Source organism: Adiantum capillus-veneris, chromosome 25, assembly GCF_014529385.1.
Source record: "Adiantum capillus-veneris isolate H3 chromosome 25, ASM1452938v2, whole genome shotgun sequence".
In the NCBI taxonomy this organism is placed as follows: Eukaryota; Viridiplantae; Streptophyta; class Polypodiopsida; order Polypodiales; family Pteridaceae; genus Adiantum; species Adiantum capillus-veneris.
In genome coordinates this window covers 28,584,263-28,603,481 of record NC_140955.1, presented here as the reverse complement: position 1 = coordinate 28,603,481, position 19,219 = coordinate 28,584,263, and positions in this window count along the sequence as shown.

The window sequence follows — 19,219 nt, the reverse complement described above, 5'->3', positions numbered from 1 at the left end:
AGCCGGGCAGTTTGGGCGGCGGGGGCAGGCGGGCAAGAGTCGCGGCAGGCGGGCAGACGGTCAGATTATTTACGCTTGTGTCCGTTCGCCACTGTGCACTGAGGGCCGTCGGACGGCGATGTTGCTTTCCACTCGGTCGTTCGGACCCGACTCCGGACTCCAGTGGGCGCTTTGTTTGGGGTGTGGCCGCCCTTTAAAAAGGTCAAAGGCCCCTTTAAAGCAAGGTGTTCCCACCACGTGCAAGGCTAGTTAAGGCTTTTTTTTTCCACAAAGGGTGGTGAGCATTGAATGCTCTTCTAGGCACACACACACACACACACACACACACACACACACACACCTAAACACACTTCCTTGCTGTAGAGCACAGAGAAATAGTAGCATAAACTTTCACAATTAATTAAGCAATTATTTTCTCATAAGATGTCCAATTGGAGCATGGGAGGATGCATTGCGAAGCTCATAACATTGGCTATGGATGCTCATAAGTGACAAAACAAGGTAGTGCCGTACTTGGGAGTAATGGAACACAAAAGATGGTAAGAAAAGCATTGAGAGAAACACCTAATAATTAAGCATAATACTAATTAACCTCAGAATTAGCCAGGAGAGTAGTGGCCCAAGGGAATCAAACCCAAGAACGTGCTCACACTGACTAATTGATGCTAATTAGTTACAAGGTATGCAATGGGAAGAGAAGAAGAGAAATACCAAGGATCCTAATGATGATTAGGAGGTGCCAATCAAACTAACACACAAAAGTACAACAACAATCTTAGCTAGCACACCATAGCTCTGATACCAAATGTTAGGAATTGGATCGTGCTAGCTATGGTGGATGAAAGAGAAATATGGTGCAAGTGTGTGAGTGTGTGTAAGCAAGGTTATCACTCAAGTGAATTAGGTTCCAAGATAGGATTAGCTTGGACTCATAAACACAATCTTGAGTATTGACTTAGCTTAGCACAAGCTCACCATAGACAAGCATGTAGTGCAAAATGAAGTTGTTGTTTATTGACTCAAGAAATGAGCTTTAAGTAGCTCTACAGCCTTGCTCTACAGTATGTGGGATAAAAACACTCCTCTCCTTGACTCACACCTTAGGACAAAGCTCACACTTTACACTTGTTGTACAAGGGATGGCTTTGGAAGCATGGATGCTTTCACTTGGGATTGCTTCAACCTTGACTTCATAGCCTTGACAGCTTAACAAACATAGTAAATAGCCAACAAATTTAACAATAGACAGTCTATTACCTTATCACCCTGATTCTTCTGCTGCAAACCACGTCTTAGGTTCTCAATGTTCTTCAACTTTTTCTCTCTTTGTCTTATCCCTAACTTTGCAATCTTGCTCTTGGCTCCCTTCAATTGTAATTGCATCTTGATGTTTTCTTTGCTTTCTTCAAGCTGTTGTTTGAGAGAACCGATTTCTTGCTTGCCCAAATGGTTCTCTAGTCATAGGATATCTCTCTCAACGACAAAATTCTCTGTATAGCCTAACATTCCTCCTTTAACATCATCTACAAACCTAATCAAAGATGAATAGCTTGAGAATGGCAGGGTGCTTTTTCTTATTAGATATAGTGGGGATACAACCTCCCATCTATCCATAGATCAATGTGTTTTTTCTGCTCTATTCTCATTCTTTCAAGTGTTAATGAGTAGGCTTCTGCTTTATTGTTTCTCTTTCAAATAGGACCGTAGTCTTCACCCAACTCAATATGCAAGTATAGGCCTCTTCTTTGCATGGAAACCTGTTATATAGTACTTAATAGCGATAATGCTAAAATTTGTAAGCTTCTTGGAAATGGTAGAGAGGAAGATGCAAAAATAGAAAGCTTTTCAATTTTAGAATTTAGAATTTTGAGCCAAAAATTTCGCACCTGTGTGTTTGGGAGGGAGAACTTTTCAAGAAAGGGAAGATTCCAAGAAGACTTGATAGTGATACTTTTTACGCTATACGGAATGACATACAAATTCACTTTTTGTGAATTTTGGGGCATTTTCCTAAATGAACTTTATATTCTCTATCTATGAATTCTTACAGGGCACTTTGGAGACCTCAAGTTTCCCCTAATGTGCTATCATGTACATACCTTATCGGGGAGGTCAAGCCTTGAAAGCGACACCACATGGGTTTTTCTTGTTCTAGGACATGCTATTATGGTTTGTGGAGTGTGAATAATGCAAGTGGAAGGTGTGGATATGCTTCAAACACCAAAAATCTTGACTTATGCGATCCCTATTTGTATGCAAAAGTGGAGCTAAGCCTGTTGTAAGAGCATTTGCAAGGTTATCATTTGTATGAACTTTGACTAATGCTACATGATTAAAACTCAAGAAATCTTGAATCAGATGGTATGTCACCTTAATGTGTTTTTACTTGGAATGAAAAAGGGGATTCTTTCCCAAGTCTATGGCACTCTTGCTATGATAAGGCAAAACTTGAATCTCAAGAATCCCCAAATCTCCACAGACATGCTAGCCACATTGCTTCTTTGCTAGTATTTGAAGCTGCAATATACTCTGGCTCTATAGTGGAAGAAGATGTACAATCCTAGAGATGTGACCTCCAAGAAATGGCTCCTCATGCAAAGATAAAGACAATAGAGTTCTTTCTTGAGTTTACATACTAGCTTCTATTTGCTTGGCTTTTCAAAAACTTCAAGTTGTTTCATGTATACATGTTCTTCAAGATCCCGGTGAAGAAAAGCTGTCTTCACATCCATTTGGATAAGCTCCATGTCCAATCATGGTATGTAGTGTAGCCATGATCTTTTGATGTGAATTTCTTCTTGTAAACCCACTTGCAAGGAAGGCCTCTTTGACTTTTGGCATTTCAACCAAGTTCCCAAGTGTCATTTGCTAAAATGGAATCATATTCAAATTGCATAGCCTATTCCAACTTAAGATTAATTTCTCTCTACATAGCTTCTTGGAACCACTTAGGTGTATGAGGCCCTACTAGATCATCTTAGACCTTAACTACTACTCTCTACTCTCTTTGGAGCATTTCTCAAGGTATCTATCATTAGCACCCTGAGTTGTTTCCACTATCTTTGAGGACAAATCCTCAAAAGTGATATTTTTGCACTCAAGTCTTTTTGATTGGTTGAGGATTTGATTCATTGAAGATCACATGTAAAATTTCTATTACTTTTCAAGATTCTAGGTGCTAGTTTTGATAGCCCATGTTTCCATTGGCACCATACCCTATAAAGATACACTTGTGTGACTTTGGATCCAACTTCTTGTGAAGTTGTTTTGGCACATGTGCATATTCCTCACTGTCAAAGACATGAAAATGATCATAGTGTGGTCTTTTCTTGGACCACAATTTCTTTAGAATCTCATATTTATTGGCGTACTAGGTGACCACCACCAATTAATATTGTGCATAGCTGTCAATACAGCTTCCGCCCAAAATCGTTGAGTCAAGCTAGCCATGGAAAGAATTGTTGTCATCCTCTCTAAAATCATTCAATTCATATGCTTAGCAACATTGTTCTAAGTAGATGTGTATGGAACAATGAGTTTCCTCAATTTATCTCTCTTTGCATAGAAGTATAATATAGTGCCTTTGAGGTGTAGAGGTTGTAGCTAGACTAACTCTCTACAAGTGCTAAGAACTTTTGAAATAATGAGAAGAGTTCATCCTTATCTTTCAAAGGATAAAACCACATTTCTTATAGAACCATCAGTGAAAGTTATTTAATATTTACCTCCCCCCAAAGAGGCTTTCCCGGCATAGGACCACAAACATCACAATGAACAAGTCCTAACAGCTCTACCAACTTTCTACAAATGAGAAGTGCATTGTCCTAGTTTGTTTTCCATATATACAAGATTCACATACTAACTCTCTACAAGTGCTAAGAACTTTTGAAACAATGAGAAGAGTTCATCCTTATCTTTCAAAGGATAAAACCACACATTTCTTATAGAACCATCAGTGAAAGTTATTTAATATTTACCTCCCCCCAAAGAGACTTTCCCAGCATAGGACCACAAACATCACAATGAACAAGTCCTAACAGCTCTACCAACTTTCTACAAATGAGAAGTGCATTGTCCTAGTTTTTTTTCCATATATACAAGATTCACATACACAATAATCGTGATAAGATAAGAAAGTAGCCAAAACAAGATAGTGTCTTTATTCCTTTTCGCTTCATATAGCCTAGCCAGTATGTCACAACTTAGTAGATGACATTTTGGCGGACGAGGGAGAGAGGGAGAGGGGAATGGGGGCAAGTGGTGGCTACGTGCTAACCCCTGCACTCCTCATGTTTTTCTCTAAAAAAAATTCTTTTGCTTAAAAGAAAGAGAAAGAGGGGGGTGTTCCCATGCCAGTGTATGATGGGAAGGACAAATTCCGGATTGTTCATGCGAGGAGGTTAGCCTCTTACAAGGCTGGTTTGTTTGCTCACTTGGTGGAAAGTCTGGCATTGGCGTATTGGCCAGAAACACCTTTGGCATAGCTCAGAATCTCAAAAAAGGAAGATGTTCCAAAGGCGGTTGTTTGGTGATTGGAAATGCAAATTGGAGTGTGGGAAAGCAGCGTCTCAAAAGAAGACACGGGAGGAAGGGAAAGTCACAAAGAAGTTTGTTCTGGCAAAAGGCGAAGAAGGAAGGAATAAGCTCGATCAAGAGGTGCAATTGTCCCCAAAGAAGGACAAAGTGGATACTCCGATTCCGGAGATGTTGCAGGAAACAATGCTGGTAAGAGCAGAATGGGTGCACAAGGGAGATCTTGGCAGTGGTGGAAGCTCGATACCCATGTGGGTGATTATTGACTTTAGATGATGCCACAGGATGTATGCAACTGCTACAACATTGCATGCTTTCTTGGAGGTGATTAGGGAGGAGCAAAGATTACAGATGGCACAGATGGCAAAAGCAGAGGGAATGTTGCTACTAGCGGATAGATAGTATAATGATTTGTAGAAATATGTGTAGGAGCTGAAAGTATGGATCGAACCTTTAAAGATTGGAATATGAAAGAGCTTGCAAAAAATTGCAATTAAACACTGGAAGAGTTTCAAGGGTGGAAGGAAGGATTTGAGAAGGAGATTGTGGAGGCTATCGGAGCATTGAAGGGGCAATTTTTGGAAGTGCAAGCATGGAATATTGTGTTGGAGGATCGGGTGCAGGCCCTTAATGCACTAGAAAAAGAAGTGCTTTAGGAAGGATTAGATATGCAAGGGGTGGTGATGGCCACGAATGAGATTGTGGAATTGAAAATTCAATTATAAAAGAAGGCTGAGGGTATCTAGCTGGGTATGGAGAAAAAAATGAAAGCATGGGTTCATAAGCTAGTCTAGGAGGTTGAGAAATTTTTCTTGAAGGAGCAAACATGCACTTAATCCGAAAGGTTTTTTCAAAAGATTAATTATGAACGGTTACTTTTGAATTAGTAGGGCTATTTAAAAAGAAATTTTTTCTTATATACTTTGAACTTGTAGTTTATCTTTTCTGACTTGTTTTAGTATTTTGACTATGTCTTGCACAATAGTGTTACCTCAGTCTCAAATCTCTTTGTCTTATACCAATGGTAAAATCATCTTAAGTTTTTAAAAAAAATTAGAGGAAGTGTGATGCCATTGTGTTTCATCAACCTAGACGCCATTGTTTCTATTGGGAGTGAGGAGATGTTTATGTCGCTTCAGCAGACTGTGAATCACTTGGGAGAGACGATTTCCATCCTTGAGGAATGCTTGTCAAATAAGTACATTGCGGTGATGTCCTCCAGGGATATGTGTTTTAGTGAACAATTGTCCTCTCCTTTCATTTATATCACTACTCCCAATCACGCAATCCCATTATTTGATCTAACTACTATTACAAAATTTTGAAGTGTTGTGACGTTAGGATGTGAAACGGCAGATTTCCATGGGTTTATGGTAGAGCCCAAACAACTTGGAATACTATGACACATGTCTACAATAGAGACAAGGCCAATGTGATGACTGGGAGGGAGCGTTCCTATCTCTTTCATTGGAAGAAAAGCACGATTCAACACACCAAAAAGTATGTAGTTTCAATAGCATAAGAGGAGCACATGTCAAGGTATGAGAAATGGAGGTTGGTACCAAAAGTAGAGAGGCTTCTTTAAGCGAAGCACATTTAATCTGCCAATGGTGGCAGATTTGCAATTGTGCTGATCAAAATATTTCTGCAATGGACTCATGGTTGAGTTGGTGGGATGTTCATATCACTCACTAGGGTAGTGCCATGTTTCCATCAAGAGAAGTGCGGAAGGTCCCAACACACCATGAGCAAACTTAGCAAAAAGCAAACATGGGAGTTGGCTTGCTGGAAAGGTATTCCAAAGGAGAATTTTTCTTTATAATGTTTGTACTTTAGACATGGAAAATGCTATTCTGCAAAGTACAAAAGCAATCTCATATTTACAGGGCAAACACATTGGTAAGGGTCCATCTCTAGAGAACCCAAAGGAAAGGATATCTACAAGACTTGCATGTCATAATTTGAGGAAAATGAATGAGGCCACGGAGGAGAAACCTTGCTACAGGGCACCTAAGCTGCATTGATATGCCCATATCATAAAATGATACGTATTACTTGGCTTTATTTTTTGTAAACTCAAATAATACGTGAATACTCGTATAGCTGTAATGTTTTCAACCAAACATGGTTTCAATCAAAAACATTTTGATCGAAATGTCTTTTGATCAAGAATAGTTTATATATAAATCATGATGATTTTTGTACAAAACCATCCACATCAACAAATCTCTCCATCACATTAGAGCCCATAGCTTTCCAGCATCAGTAGCTAGTAGCAATAGTCCTTTGATCCCACAGCTTTCCAACATGAGCAACATTCTTAGTTATAACTTTGTACTCTGTTTGTTGTTGATTACTAGGCTTTTGTGTGTGTTTTGCCAGCAGACTCATGCCATGTAAGAGTCGCTCTCTGATAGAGATGGATTGGAATATGGCTAACTCTAGAAGTGTGTAGAATTTAGTGCCTCATCTTGTGGTGTGCATCCACATTGCTCAGTCCAAGGAGGGCTCATGTGGTGTAGTATTTTATCTGTCACCACAAAGATGAGTTAGGAATTAATGGTTGATTTGTGGAGTGTAGTAGGCATGATGCTACACCTCTCACTTCAGAATCAATCTTATAGGTATCAAAACTTTAGGTTAGGTTACATTATCAATCACACTACAAAGAAGCATGAGAGTTAACACATGTCAACCTAGGAGTGGAGAGATGCATACTCCATGCCCTCTTCATCCTAGCGTTGACATTTCTTGTTACCCTTGTGCTTCTTATTCCACGGATACACCAATGTTCATCAATAGATGATTTGGTGTTGTCTTGGATGTAGATATATGTGATGGTTAACCTACATCTAAAATTGGTATAAACTGTTGGTTGATGGTTGTGTTGTGAGCTCCCCATACTTCATCAAGGACTAGATTGATAGAAACTATCAATCAACATTGCAATAGCATCCAAGACTTGTGCTGAGACATCCTCACATTGTTGGGCTATTCATGTGTAAACCTCCGACCTTTTAGGTGTGTCTCCTATCACTTTGCATTCCTCTTGTGCACATAACAGGGTCCAATCCTTGTGTTGAGAGCTCCTCACACTCCTGGCTTATTCAACTCTCTCTCTCTCTCTCTCTCTCTCTCTCTCTCTCTCTCTCTCTCTCTCCTCCCCCCCCCCCCCCCCCCCCCCTTTGTTTGTCTTTAGTTAACATAGTGCTTATGGTTTACATCATGACATAGTGTCTATGGTCTGCATTCATTTGTAGTGCCTATAGTTTACATCATGACATAGTGTCTATAGTTTGCAATCATATCATGGTGTTTATGGTTTGTAATCATGTCCTATAGATATGGAAGACACCATGCTCACAAAACCTCACCAAAAGTTCCATCTCTGAGCTCATATTCAGCCATTTTCACCAATGTCAGGGACTGTGCTTCAGCAAACTTTAAACCCTGTTGCTCCAGAGCACTATTGCCAACTCACAAAGACCTTGGTCTGTTCGATATTTGAGCACCTCTGGATAGCATTTGCACCCACTGCTTTTGACATATTGCTCGTAACATCATGAATTCTATTGAACACTGTCAAGTAAACAATTAGTCAAATCATGAAGAGTTTTCAAGAGCTCAAAAATCTTGATGTAATCGCCTTGCCCAACATAGTTGCATGCATACAACTTGTGTTGGAATTATATAAAGAGTTCAAGAGCCAAGGGAAGATTTAGAAATGGTGGCCATGTAGAGCAATGGATACAAGAGTGCAATGCAGATGGCAACTGACCTACCATCCAAGATTACATAGCCACCAATGGGATGATAGAGCTATTTCAAGATAATGTTTTGAATGTTATCAATGCTCTTCTCCAAACCCCAAAGTACATCCATGCACATGATTACCTCCACAATGACCTCCACTCTTGGAACATGTTGCTCCGTTTTGGTCACAAGGGTATCTATGTGGAGATTGTAATTGGGGGTCATGCATGAAGGCAAAAACAACTTAGCACTTTCGTCCTCTTTGAGATTTTCAAATAGAAACCAAAAATCAGTGTGAAAGGACTATCCATGGGTTGCCCCCGAGTGTATCTCTACTAACCCCCTCGGACTAAAGCCATGGATATTTTCTGCATGTGACATACTTGTAAACGCCTCTTGAGATGCTTACCAATGCCCCAAGAGCAAAACAAGAAAGAAGTTTTGAGAAATGCACTTGTACATCTTCAAAGTGGCCTACAATTTAGTCCCACACATTGGTCTAGTACTTTTGACCTCTCTCTTTGTCTAAATGGTGCTCATAGAGTGGTCTACAATATTGTAATGACTTCTGGTCTACGACTAGCTGATGAATAATGTAAATTTATAGTCACGATTCTATCTTTCTGTTGTTTCTAATATCCAACATAATTATAAAATGATTCCATCTATATCTTGAAACATGGTATCAAATGTAATTGAATAAGTTGTATTAATTTAACTTCATCATTGTGCACTCTAGTCATGACATATTAACTTGCTTTATAGATATGGAAGAAGAACCCAATCATGCCGAGGCTCAGGTGATATTTAAAAAAGAGCAAGTTAGGTGTGCACAAGTGGACCTAACAGCTATTGCCAGTGTTAAAGAAGATGAATTTGAGTTGCAGGGGGAGCCACTAAGCCTCAAAGAGTGCAAAAAGCTGTGTCCAAATCTCTTTGTGTGACAACAACTATTTCAAATCAGCGGCAATGCAAAGAATACAGCTCCATTGAAGTTCTCATATTTGCAACACAAAGGGTTAGCACGAGTTTTGCTACAACAATTCATACGGTAGGAGAGGTCAATGCCAAACAATAACCAAGTAGCAATCTATTTCATACAACAATGGTATGTTTGCTACATCTTGGGAAGGTGGGTGGATTGGTCTAGATCGCCCAGGCACTACTGGCATTGGCCGTGGACGCATTGCAGACAAATTTGCTACATGCAATGCAAACAACCCAATGCCTCCTTGCAAGCATCCTGTTGTTCTACTTCTTGAAGAGTAAAAGACATTAACTTAGTTAACTAGCCAAGAACAAGACCTTGCAAGGCAAGGAAAGACACTGGACATGCTGCTGGACGAATCCTTGAGCTTGAGATAGAGTTGGCAGACAAAGATGTGATGCTCAAGGAAAAGGAGGCTCAGGTCCAACGATCTGCCTCCTTGTACAAACCCCTGCCAAACAAGGGTGCTACTTTGTAACGTGGATCCACGGCCCTATCCTTTGAGCTTAGGACTGATGAGTTCTGTGTAGAAGATCTACTAGGCCAAAACTCTACAGCTTAAGACATTCTGTAGCTCTTTGTGTCTGTCCGCTAACTTGTGATCTTAGAATTACTTGTAATCCAAGAACTACCTTTTGATGTATCAAATTCTACTTCAATTACAAAAATTATTGAAATCTTTTGGTTGTAATTGAGGGAGAGAGATGTGTGAATAGATTATAGCATGCAACACAATATTGTATTTGATCATATGTTATTACATTGGAATGCAAGAAAGTTATAGAAACATAATCACAAATCATCTCCATCTTCAAATACTCCAACCATATCGTCTACTTTATCCATATTCAAACATTTTGAGGCTATCTCCCATTGCAAATCATCATCATCGTCATCCTCTACAGCAACTTTGTGTGTTTGGAAGACACCATAGTGCTTTTCCAATGCTCTTGTTGCAATATCTTAGGATGAAGCCTGTTTCGTTTTTTGGTATGCACATAGTCAAATGCTAACCAGTTTCTCTCACGGCTTCCACTTGATGCAGCAACTAATAAGACCTTGACTACAATATGTTGCAGCTCCAGTTTCTCTCCACCATACTCTTTCCATCATAGAGGTGCACTTATTTTGGCAATGGCCTCTATATGCCATGGATCTTGAAATATACCGACTCTGTTAGCATAACCAACACGCTGATGAAATGCTACTTTCCCATCCTCCTGTATCAAGTGTTGGGAGCACAATGTTTTGAAGCCAGTCACGACTTCCTTGTTAGCAGACTATTGATGCATTTGGAACTTCAGATCCAAAACAAATGCTGCACCATGCAAAGGCATACGTAGTTGCACCCATAGCTTATTGACAACTGTAATCATGGTAGTTTTGTCTTTCGCACCAAAGCCAACGTGATCTCTTACCTTGTATAAGGCCTCTGACATATACCAGTAAATCTAGCCAAAGACAAAAGAGTCTTTATCAACAACCCACAATAGATGTACAAAAGGCTTGGATAGAGTCATAATTCTATCTACATTTTGCTAGCAAACAAGCGAATTCACAAGCTTAAAACATTGAGCACTTGTGGTCAGGTAGCTGGGATACTTCCCGAGCCATGCATCCCATCGACTATTGGCTATAGTTTCCATCAATGCAAGCTTCACTTCTTACAGGGCGGCAAGAATGTAGTATGCAACAGAAAACCTTGTCGCACAAAATAGATATCTGTAGAGCTTTATTGGGTGACTTAGTTCAAAATAGAGCATACAAAAATTAATGCTCTCTAATAAATTTTACCACATGGTTTGCATCCAATAGAGTTTGCTTCACACAAGCCATTTTACCAATGTCTTTTAGAAGCAAATTTAGAGTATGAGCATGGTACCAAAGTGATGTTGGGATACTTAGTTTGGATAGCCCTTCTTGCTCCTTTGTAGTTGGATACATTATCTATGACAATGGCAATCAAGTTCGTTGGTTCACTACCCTTGCTATTGCATGCTCATAAACTCTTACCCGATTGATGCTTATTTTTCTTTCAAACATGTGTCAATAGCCTCTACAAACATGGACCCTCTAGAATTGATGAATATCACATTGATCAGTGGCTTCTTTTGACAGTTAGTCCATCCATCTAGCATTATGAAGCAACCATATGTAGGAATAAATTCTAGCACCGTACGCTTGAGGATGGCTTCAGTACTGTCTTTGACTTTATCTAAATACTTCATGCGCATCTTGTTGTAGTCAAGAAGTACAAATCCTTTTTTGTCTACGCTCATCAAAGCATCTTGAAATATTCCGTTGTGCATAGCATTGAACTATATACTGCACGTCACAAAATCTTGCGTCCATTTGAAGTGCAACTCAAGCAACCACTACCTATCTAATGCTTTGTTAAGTATGGAGCTTGATTTACCTTGTGAAGTTTACCCTTAGTAAACACATGTTTATAAGGCCCCCATTATGAGGAGAATCTAATTTATGTGTAAATATTTTTATCAAAAATACAATTACCAACTCCTAATTGAGAGCATGGAATATCTTGGCATGATGGTCGAAAGGATGTCCAATCGATGGCAGCCAATGGCCGGTGGTTGATGGACATCCCTCATGGGAAATAACTGGTCTTGCACATGGGCGGATATCAGACACATGGGCGTTTTTCCTCTCACACAAGAGAGGGGAGAGACTCCTTGGCATCTATAAAAGGATATCTCTTGTACGCATGAGACTTGTCAGTGCAAGCTAGATGGAAGAAGGTGGATCTTTGTAAACAACTTCATAGTAGATAGTAAAAGCCATTGATGCTTGTTTTTCTCGTAGCCGTCATTGGGTGAATCACGTATATCTTGTGTATTGTGTATCTCACACTCTCTCTCTTCTCATTATGTGCATGCTACTCTCTCTCTCTCTCTCTCTCTCTCTCTCTCTCTCTCTCTCTCTCTCTCTCTCTCTCTCTCCCTCCTCTAAGTAACCATTATATTGATACTAAGTCCTAGTTCTCTAACATGCTTGATGTAGCATTTGTCCACTGGATGACACTCTACCAGATTTACTTGTACCAGGTCCCGCTGCTGATGTAGAAGCATGCCCATCAAGAGGAGTCAATCAAGGAGACATGCTCTCTCTCCTCATTGCCAATGGACATTTTGACATCCCCAAAGACCGCTCTAGAGACACCACCTTTCTTTTTAGTCTCAATAATTGACTTTGCTTTACGATAATACTCAGGGAATCTATCATGAATATCTTTTGGTGATGCCATGTATTCATTAACATTGCCAGGGACTCCAAACAAATGCTCTTTAATTGTAGTTGCATTAGCACTAAACTGATGGCCACAAGATTCTCATTTCATTCAAGATGTATTATTTTTGACAACCAATTCTTGCACATAGCTCTACTCATGTCTTTTCACCATGTTGGAGTGTGGTTGTGAGTTTGAAGAAGGGAGTGAGCAGAGTAGAGAATGATCTATGAAGGCAAGAATGTGGGTGGACGACTAGGGGTCCACCATAAATTCGATATCATAGCTACCTCCAAAAATCATGAGACAAATTGAGCATAAAGTTCAATATATACATGGTAACTTTGTAGTTTACACTGCTATCAAAATTGGAGAGGAATAGACAAAAAATCCAATAAAAGCATGTGTCTTTTCCCACTACAAAAGTCTTCAAGTGGTGCCCCTATGGTTGAATTTCCATATGGATCCAAGATAGCATGACATAAGTGGTTCTCCTAATGCACCTTGTTTTCACTTAGAAGAGTCATGTCTGGGTATCCTTTGTAGCTTAGAAAGCAATGAGTCGGTCCACCTTACTCCGATGCTCTAGCCACCTTTTTGCCTTCTGTTCATTGGACGCCTCGCTCAAACTAAATAGCTCGCGTCTCCTAGGGCTTGAAATCTTGGTGGAGTGCAAAGGATAAACATTAAAAAATGTCATTGAAAAAACAAACAACCTAGTACATTGACTTGTGATGGATCTAGAATGATGACCTAATGTATCTACAAATGGGAGAATAAAATAGAAAAGTATCAAAAATATAAAAAGATAAGAAGAGCCCCTCAATTTTTTATAGGTTGTGAATTTTTGCTTTTTATTATGAGAAAAAACAAAAGTAAAAGATAAGGAAACTTTCCTTGTGAGATATTCTTGAAGTTGAAAGTCATTTTGTGATTTTTTCTAGAGTGGAGTCACACTAAGCTTAATCAAAACTTGAGCAACAATATTCAATGTGGGAGATATGAACATGGATAAATATAGGATATATACACAATAGTATAAAACTATTTTGAATAGTAAAAGTTGTAAACTAGCTTACTTAGGCCTAATAAAAATACACACCTTAATATAGTATATACATAACTCCTACAATGTGGAGTAATTAAGCTCACAATATACCTAGGCCCAAGGTAAGTGAAAATATTTACATACAAAAATTGGGCCATAATATCTTTTTTGAATTTTTATTTTTAGTCATTTTTGGGAATGATTGGTAACTTACACACATCTATGTACAATAGGGAGAGAATGTGAATTTGTCAAATCTACATCGTGGGTAAAACATGTTTTTGCTTTGTGAAGGTATCCTACCTAGTAGTATAGGTTTTATTTCTAGAATGAAGGATAGTAGCTTCTTGTTCCAAAATTGGAAAGCCAAAAAATAGCTATCAATGTACAGGCTACTCAAAGACCAAACATTACCTATAGGCAATGATATGCTACCTACATGTGTTGATGCAAAAAATTACATCAATGGACATGGACTCCCAAAAAATCCATGCTTGCAAAAATGATTATACCTTGTTTCATTTTGAGTACGAGAGCATGTGTTGGAGTGCCTGAAGTGTGGCTCAAAACTATACAGAGAGGATGTCTTGGATAAATCAATTCTTGTGAAAGCTCTTTGATACTTTTGCATTGTGCTTGGAATCAAAAACATGTTTAGGAATCTGATAGTTGTAAAATTGATGTCTTGGCATGCATCCATCCATTGATGATGACTTGCGAGTTTCTGGTGACATAGAAACATGGAAACAGAGAGAAGTGGCCTTCTTTCAAAGAAGAATCTCGAAGTCTTTGCCTTGTCTTGGAAATGGATGGTGTAAACCCGTTCAGACTTTGTAGCTCACCTTGGAGTACCTAGTCAGAATGTATAGTCAATTACAACCTTCCACCATGGTTGGTCAGCAAGAAATACCATTTTCTATTATCTTTGCTTGTGACTAGAAAGTACAAGGGAAAAATGTGGACGTCTATTTGGCTCCTCTCATAGAAGAGTTATGTATTCTGTGGGAGAGGATTGCTATCAAGGACATGTTGCAACCCCAACGCAATAGGGATGGACATGTACAAGCAATACTCATAGGGACAATGCATGATTGGCCAAGTTGGAGAATATTTTGGTAAGAATTTTTCCATTCTTTGAATGCATGGTAGCCCTCTCCTCTTACTTACTTTTATATGCTTTTATTGTGAAGGTCTATCTATATCAAGCTATCAAATGCACGTCTATTTTGTGGACCTGGCCTTGATGCTCGGTACTCAAAGTCACTCCAAATGACTATTTACAAGAGACATCATAGACACATTTCCAAGTACCATGAGTTGCATGATGGACAACTAGGAACACATGCACTTCCATTGAAGGCTAGTGATTGGACGGATGTGTGGTCAGCTAGTGGAGGCTTGGCATCAAGCATCAAGAGACTATCAATTTTCCATGAGTTGCCTTATTGAGGTGATCTACTGATCAACCATTTTTTGGATCCAATGTATATTTTCAAGAATGTGATGGACCCTCTTTGGAAGACAATGATTGGCAAGAGAGAGACCAAGGGCCAAAGGGACAATTTACATTCAAAGGTTTGTATACTTGACCTATGGACAATCACAAAGCCCAATGGAGCAATAGTGCTAGCTAAGGCCCCATGGTTCATTGTCAAGAGCAATGAACAACAAGTGAAGAAGAAGATTTCAAATTTCAAGACACTCAGAGGCTGTATGCATCACCTCAAAATAGCTTCCACATGGAATGATGACCTTGGAAGACTAAAGTCTCATGATTGGCATATGTTTTGATAGTCTATACTCCCCATTTCCATAAAAAATAACTTATCATGAAATATTAGAACCACCATATATAGAATTAGCAGCTTGGTGCAATGGATCTCTTCTAAGGACATCCATAAGGATTCCATAGAGGCAGCTCATTGCAATTCCATTGAGACAGTGTGCATGGTCAAGAATACTTTCCAAGTAGTGTGCTAACAATACAAATCCACCTTTTGATACATGTTTCGAACAAAGTTGTAGTGGCTGGCAGGATTCACAGTAGACGGATGTATTTCTTGGAATGTTTCATGACAATGTTAAAAAGGTTTTGGACATTAAAAATCGTGTGTTTGGAGGGAAGTATGGCAAAGGGTTGGCTCGTACAAGAGTCACTAGTATTTATCAATGAGTTCCTTAGAGCATCAGACCCCAAAATGCCCATGCTTTGAAAGCATGACAGTAATCCATGCATTGTTAGAGAGATACCACAAGAAAGATGGACAAGATGTTACAATTGAAGGTCATGATGTTTTGTATTTTAAACTCCAAATTGATTCAAAAATGGTTAGGGAAGTATGAGGTAGAGAAACAAGCTCAGATATGTCAAAGCACAAGTTGGAGATGTGATCGTATGACCAGAAGCCTCCCATTGCCTGATCATTTGAAGCCTCTCCCTGAGTTTCCAACAATGCGATGGCTACACTTTAGAGTTAAAGCTCCAAAATGAGCCAATGAGAATGTATCACAGGAGGAGAAAGAGATTGCATTGGGCTATGATTGGAATGTGAGTCACACCTTTTCATCTCCATGGACCACTTTTTTACTGAGCATGATGAATTTCCTTTTTCTCTCACAATATCATAAGTATGTCACTTTCGCATCTCAAGGACCAATTCTAGAAGTTTGACATTTGATAGTGGCATAATGGTTAGCTTTTAACAACAAAGTAGAACAAGCACAAGCGCCAAGAACCATGACATAGAACAACTTGACTACTTTTGAGTCATTTTGGACATATTGATGGTTGGTTTTAAGAAATTTGACTATTTTATCTTTGACATACGGTGGTTTAAAGTGATCATTTATCAGTCGTGCCAAAATTGTGAGATGAGACAATAGCAGTTTGGTGCAAGCTGATTCCAAAAGGTTGTGGACTAACAAAAGAGACACTTTTGTGCTCTTAAGCACTATGGAAAATTTGTGTTCACCCCAAATCCTATAGAGCATGAGTGGCTATTTATACTGTAGGTTGCATCCCAAAGTAGACAAGCATGCGAGGGTCTCTCCATTGAAGAGACATCAAGGCATCATGAGGATCTACGTTTAAGGAGGACCATGTTGGGGAGATGAAAGCTTTCGGTGAGGACGAATGGCAACGATGAAGATACAAATGAGAGGCTAACAAAGACAATTATTTGGATGAGGATGCATGTGATTCTCCTTAGGTTCCTGTGTTGTAACAAAAATGGACTATTAACTTTGTGAATTGTGAAAATTGAATTGTGCAAATTCCTTGTGAAGATAGAGAAAGTGCTTGGTTGGAGATAGCATCATGATCTACAGAACTATCTAGCATGGCATGCAATAACTTGTAAAAGAGGGAAAAAGAGACAGTGACAACAGTTGAGTATCGGATTTACTTGGAGCCGAACCCCCCTCCAAAAGGCTTTTGTATTATAGATACTCCCATGAAGAGAGTCTTGCTTACAATACAAACTTTGTGTTCCTTAAGACAACTTGGATGCAATGAAGATGGAAGGCTTCATGCATCACAACATGCTTCTTTCAACAACTTAATGTGTCTCAAGCCTCATTCCCAAGACGTCAAACACTTTCAAAGGTGAAGAGAGCTAACAAGGAGTGAGGAAACATTCAGGGAAGAAGAAGTATCATACAAGAAATAAGTATTCTTCTCATCATTGATTACTATTATAGCTTAGCATAGCATAGTAATGAAGATAGAGAGAAGATGAGCATGCTTTAGCTTGTCTCTTGCTTGTATTTGCATTCCATGATCAAGAATTGTTGGTGTAGCTCTACTTCTCAAAATTGGAGAAGGAGACTAAGCTTTCCATTAAAGCTTGGCACTTTGTCTTCCTCACAATGGGAGTGTGAGAGAGAGTAGAGCACTCCTTGCTCATGCCTTGAAGAATGATCCAAAATACACTAAGGGAATTGATTTTGTGTGTAGGGTTTACTCTAGCCTTGTGTCCTGTGAGTGAGGTTGTAAAGTCAAACTTGCTTTACACACACACACACACACACACACACACACACACACACACACACACACACACACACACACGCGCACGCGCGCACGCGCGCACGCATGTAGATTAAATCCCCCATGTCCCCCCCTTTGTATCTCTCTTGCTTGGTTTTACTTTCTCTCTTCCCTACTTGGCCTCAAAGCCTTCTTGGCCCATGTCTAGCCCTTTTACATGCTCTATTCCGATTGGATAGCCTATTGAAGCCTTATAGCAAGTGAGAGTGAGCCTTTGTACCTTAGTCAGAACTTCCTCTTTGAGCCACATGACTCACTTCTTCTTTTGGAAGTCTCCTTGAGGCCATGTATGCTCCATGCTTGCCCATGTGCTAATCCTATGTGGCATGCTAACATGGCTTGATTATGTGGCGTTAACCTTATATCTTAGAATGACCATAGTCTTTTAATTGACCCATAGTCATAAAGAATATATCTTAAATCATTAGGACCATCTTTTAGCTATACCTTAGGAGAGGTTATGTGGTTGCCTCGGGATAGCAACTACCTGCTAATTTGGGACTAACCAATTTGATTAGTCCTAGGTAGGCTCCTTATACCTTAGACCACATACTTAGTCTTCACCCAGTATATTGACTAAGTCAAATGTGCTTCCTAAAATTTAGGAGGATTTCCTATAATTTAGGAATTGCTAAAATATAGCTCGTAGTGTACCCCGACTTCTTATGTAATGGTCCTAGTCTTAAGGACTTGAAACACTTACCTTTGGAAGCTTTGATGAAGCAAACCGTCATGTCTTTGAGCTCCATTACATTAGCATTGCTCTCTCTCTTCTTGATCCCATGCTGAGACAAGTCTAATACCACATTGTAATATTCTAACCCTTGTTTCCTTTATCCTCTCATATTAAATGATCAGTTGAATAAGAGAGAATCATTTGGAATAGTTAGATATTAGTTTTTATGACATTACCTCGCCCTTGAAATCATAGTCATCTCAACTATGAGGTATATATGGTCAAGCATATTCGTTAGTCCGTGTTGCATAGCGGGGGGTATAGGATCCCTTTTTACCCTACGACATCATGCCAGAATGGATGACTAATTCATTTGGTGCTTGAGAGACTAAGCTGCCATAAGCATGCCTACAATTTAGTCAATATCATACTTCTTAAGTAAAGTAACAAGTTTTACTTGGTATTAAGGAGACGTAATTGACCCGAACATGATCCTATGCATGCATATATTTTAAATTTGTGCACAATAAAATTGAAAGAAAGTCTTATAAGACAAACGTTTATTTATTCACATTGAAATTATATATGCTTACTGGACTATATCATTGTAAGCATTGACAAGGTCCATGTTATCCTTAAGTTGTACTCCTTGCATCCACTTAGTATCTTCAAAAGGATAATTTTTAAATTTGATAAGATATCATCGTAGTCTTACCACTTCTTGATATCTTATCTTCATATTATAGGATAGACTTTGGTTGGAGTATCTCTTCTTGGTCTTCCATCTCAAGAGGATCTTCTATAATTTCCACTATTGGGAGCTCTCCTTTAAAAGGCTTGAGTAGGCTCACATGAAAAGCATTGTGAATTTATAAGCTGTTGCATTGATTGGCTTAAGAATTTGAAATGGACCATAGTATCTTTTT